Here is a 5,135-nt window from a genome sequence, read left to right on the forward strand (position 1 = left end):
AGGGGGCCTGAGAAGGAGAAGGGGAGGGGGGCTGAGAAGGGGACTGGGAAGGGGAGGTGGACTGGGAAGGGGAGGGGGGCTGAGAAGGGGGCTGGTCTGGGCTCCCTGCAGCAGCTTGCCATTGTGGTGGTCCTAGAATGACATATGTATTTTATGTGGTGTTGCCTGACAAATTTAAAAACCAACATTAGTAAATTACACTGTTCTGTCCCATGTAAAAGACACAGGGCTCACATTATTTTGTTTGGCTAATTTTTAATCTGGTGATGTTGTCCATAGCAAACAAACTGATTATACGTAACATTTTTAAATCTCATTACAGAATCTATTCGATTTACTCATATTGATTGTTATAGGCAACATCACCAGATCTAAAATCAAGCCACCTTATGAAATTTACACCACTGAGCAAGTTATTTGGTACAGTTTACAGCCTGTGTAGCAATTCTGTACAACAAAATGCACTTGTTTAGAATCACTCTGCTACAGTCAGTACTGCTTGCCCTAACCACACACACTGTCATATTTATTTAACTAGTTCAGTCAGTGTGGCAATTTGGACACTATCACTTAGTGTAAATTTGCAAAGTTTTTGCTAATATTACTTAGTGTAAATTTGCACAGTTTATGCTAACAATCTCTGTGTTGTGTTATGTAATGTATTTTACTTACTGCGTCCACGCAGTTGCCGGATTTGCTGGCGGAGCTCCGCCAACAGCTCCGGCGTCCACCTGCGGAGATCACTCCATCTCCTCTCCAACTGTATGATGGTCCGCCTGCTGCGGACGCGCGTCCTCAGTAGGTGGCGGACCTCCGCATAGGCCTCGCGCTTTACCCGATTAGGTACAAAGCGGCCTACGCGGCGGTCCATCACCGCCACCAGCACGCGGAGCTCACGCCTGGTGAACGGTGCTGCACGCATCATGGCAATGGCGTTTTCCATATTTGGGCATATATTTATAGTGTGTGTTGGCATGTGATTGGTGGAAAATCTATGCTGTCATCTAAATAAACTTTATTGATGTGTGCATTGAATAAACTTTATTGATGTCTGCAGTGCTGTGAAGAGCAGAGGGGTTCGTTCGCTATAGCGGAAATTCGCAGTCGCGGAAGAACATGATAATCAACGAACCTATTCTCACAATTACACACACACACACACACACTTTTACTTAAAAGTTATAATCAATCAGTGTACTCACCACATTTTGTATGAACAATCAGCTGCACAGTCACAAAGTTTACAACATTTAGTATCATATGTTGTGTTTTTGTTTTGGAAAACAGGATTAGACAAAAAAAAAAGATAATACAACAATTAAACAACTTAACAATATTTTACAAAGAATACAAACATTGTAAGGTTAACATGTTTGATTATTTTCAGAAACAACTAATAATATATTCACACACACCAAAACAATTACACAATGACCTTTCAATAGCTACATAAATGACATCAGAGCAAAATGAACATAAACAGACAGTGTTTATTTAAAAAATTCAAATATTGGAAAAAAAACACTATACCTGAAATATTCTTGCACAATGCGTGCCCTTACTTTGCTTCCCCTCCGGGAAACACTCCCCCCACCGAATCTCCGCCCAACCCCTGGCTCCTCATCTGGCAATTCCTCTGTGTGAGGAAGCTCAACACAACTCCTTACAGCGATGTTATGTAGAATAGCGCACAGGACCACTATTTTACTTACCATCTCCGGTGAATACATGATGTCGTCACCAGTGCGGTGGAGCACACGAAAGCGTCCTTTAAGGACACCAATCGTGAGCTCCACCAGCTGTCTAGTGGCAGTAAGCGCGGAGTTAAATGCCGTCTGTGGTCCTGGCCTGGGCTTACTGTAAGGAGTCATGAGCCAGGGGGTGCAAGGATATCCACGGTCTCCTGTTTGATGAGAAGACAAGAAATAAATTAGAATGTAAAATGTTAAAATATTATTGTAAGTAAATAAACAAAAACACTCACCCAATAACCACATGTCTTGTCTTTCCATCGATCTTAATCTGTGCCATATCCCTGATTGTCTAATGACATGGGCATCATGGGAGTTCCCCGGGAACTTAGCATTCAGGGACAGGATCTGGAGGGATGGCCCACAAACAACCATTACATTCAGAGAATGAAACAGTTTCCTGTTTCTATAAATTTCTTCATTATGTCTTGGTGGTACAATAGCTACATGTGTGCCATCCACAACCCCAATAACATGTGGGAAGCGACTACCACCTTCCTCAAATTGCCGCTTCACCACATCTAGGGCCCCAACATCCAAAGGCATAGCAATAAATTGCTTAACGCGTTTAATAAAAGCCTGGCTGACACGCCGCAGGACCTTACTGAACTGGCCCTGCGACATGCCAACCAGATCGCCCACAACATGCTGGTAAGAACCAGTGGCCACAAAATGTAACACAGCAAGGAATTGTGTCAATGCTGGTATTGCTGTAGGATACCTAATGGATTGTTCCAGATCACTCTCTATTATGGAGAGAGTGTCTAGGATTAGATGAGGTGGCAGCCTATATCTGCGCACAACCACATCATCAGGCATCCCAAAAAGGAGGACACGGGTACGGAAAATTGGTGGCCTAGCGCGCCTCCGTTGCCTTGGATGATGAGGAGCCGGTTGCGGTTGGAGGGCTTGCAGCGGTTGGGGCGGGAGTGGTTCCGTGGGTTGGGGTGGGAGGGCTTCAGCTGCCACATGAATAGACATCACCAACTTAAAATGAAGGTAAGAATCAATTTATTTTAAAATAAACATTGTCAGCCATAATCAAAGTCAAAGTGTATGGGTGTTAACTTACTGGAGGAGCATACTCCATTTCTTCAAGAATAAAATATGGGTACAAAACAAAAAATTGGGAACAAAACAAAAAGAAACCTTTAGCTAAATATTTTAAACATAGGTTAACATCACTAAAAAAAAAAGGATTTGAGATTTCAAACATACCCATATAATAACTGCCACAATATATAATAAAACAACTAAGTATGAATAAAAATTTTTTTAAAGCAAATCTTTATCTTTAAAAAAAATTAACAAGGTAGTCCTTTAGTTGCTAATACAGCAAAAATCAGCCCTACTTTGTCAAAAGTAAATGCTTTGTAAACCAAGAAATAACACCTACAAGAGAGAGAAATGGACCCCCCCCCAAAAAAAAACAACACTTGCTACAAACACACTCCAGGACACACAGGGAATGGCAACTTACCTGCTCAAGATATCAAACTTCAAATGTGTGGAAAACGTAAAGGAAAAAACCGCCTACTTGGCACAAAACAAAAAATACGAATGAAATCCCACAATGAGACACCTACAAGAGACACAGAAGGAGTCTAAGAGATCATATAGACAATTACAACAAACAGCAGCACACACAGGGAATGGCTACTTACCTGCTCAAAATGTCAAACTTCAAATGTGTGGAAAACGTAAAAGAAAAAACTGCCTACTTGGCACTAAACAAAAAATAGGAATGAAATCCCACAATGAGACACCTACAAGAGACACAGAAGGAGTCTAAGAGATCATATAGACAATTACAACAAACAGCAGCACACACAGGGAATGTCTACTTACCTGCTCAAAATATCAAACTTCAAATGTGTGGAAAATGTAAAGGAAAGAACCGCCTACTTGGCACAAAACAAAAAATAGGAATGAAATCCCGCAATGAGACACCTACAAGAGACACAGAAGGAGTCTAAGAGATCATATAGACAATTACAACAAATAGCAGCACACACAGGGAATGGCTACTTACCTGCTCAAAATATCAAACTTCAAATGTGTGGAAAACGTAAAGGAAAAAAACGCCTACTTGGCACTAAACAAAAAATAGGAATGAAATCCCACAATGAGACACCTACAAGAGACACAGAAGGAGTCTAAGAGATCATATAGACAATTACAACAAACAGCAGCACACACAGGGAATGGCTACTTACCTGCTCAAAATATCAAACTTCAAATGTGTGGAAAACGTAAAGGAAAAAACCGCCTACTTGGCACAAAACAAAAAATAGGAATGAAATCCCACAATGAGACACCTACAAGAGACACAGAAGGAGTCTAAGAGATCATATAGACAATTACAACAAACAGCAGCACACACAGGGAATGGCTACTTACCTGCTCAAAATATCAAACTTCAAATGTGTGGAAAACGTAAAGGAAAAAACCGCCTACTTGGCACAAAACAAAAAATAGGAATGAAATCCCACAATGAGACACCTACAAGAGACACAGAAGGAGTCTAAGAGATCATATAGACAATTACAACAAACAGCAGCACACACAGGGAATGGCTACTTATCTGCTCAAAATATCAAACTTCAAATGTATGGAAAACGTAAAGGAAAAAACCGCCTACTTGGCACTAAACAAAAAATAGGAATGAAATCCCACAATGAGACACCTACAAGAGACACAAAAGGAGTCTAAGAGATCAAACTGTGCAAACAATATAACATACACAATGTAAAGTACAGGTCATAAAAAAACAAATATGGCATACTAAACCATTTAAATAGCAAACAGATATTCTCCAAAATACATAAACCCAGTTCCATTGCACCACCATACATACTTGGCTTGATAATTGACTAATGTAGGAATACTCACAAAAGAAACTTAGCCAAAAAAACGCACTACGCTATACATGTTAAAAGCTAATAAACGGACATCTGTCTGCAAGACAATGCAAAAACTACTCACTCTGCAAAGTTGGCCAAAAGACGTCCACCTTCTCTGTAAACACACAGCAAACACACAGCAGCTTCTTTCATCATACACCCACTCACACAGGCTGCAAACCATGCTCTTAAATAAGCAGTACAATCAGTAACACAATTAGCATAATTTACACCTGTGTGAATTAACGCTGCGCACGTAGCTATAAATACCTACACACCTGTGCGTACAGAACATGTCATTACCAACATGGCTACTCGTGAGGATTTTGCAGCAGAGATGGACCGCTTGCAGCGGGAGCAGGCAGAATTGGCTCAAAGACGTATCGCATTGCGTCGGCGAATGATGGAATCCGCCTCTGCGGAATGTGAAGACGCAGGACCCAGTACTAGAGACATTCCAGCTTCTGAGACCCAGCAGTTA

The 5,135-nt window shown here is 41.1% G+C and overlaps 1 long non-coding RNA gene across 1 annotated transcript; it reads right to left on the reverse strand.

Moving 5' to 3' along the window:
- Nucleotides 1–1,804: 1,804 nt before the first annotated feature.
- Nucleotides 1,805–2,845, reverse strand: LOC134911246 (uncharacterized). The gene is made up of 3 exons (XR_010176425.1): nt 2,824–2,845; nt 1,985–2,099; nt 1,805–1,903 (listed from the first exon to the last, which is right to left on the reverse strand). It is a non-coding gene; the product is annotated as an uncharacterized LOC134911246 (long non-coding RNA).
- Nucleotides 2,846–5,135: the final 2,290 nt, after the last annotated feature.

Source organism: Pseudophryne corroboree, chromosome 4 (assembly GCF_028390025.1).
Source record: "Pseudophryne corroboree isolate aPseCor3 chromosome 4, aPseCor3.hap2, whole genome shotgun sequence".
Lineage (NCBI taxonomy): Eukaryota > Metazoa > Chordata > Amphibia > Anura > Myobatrachidae > Pseudophryne > Pseudophryne corroboree.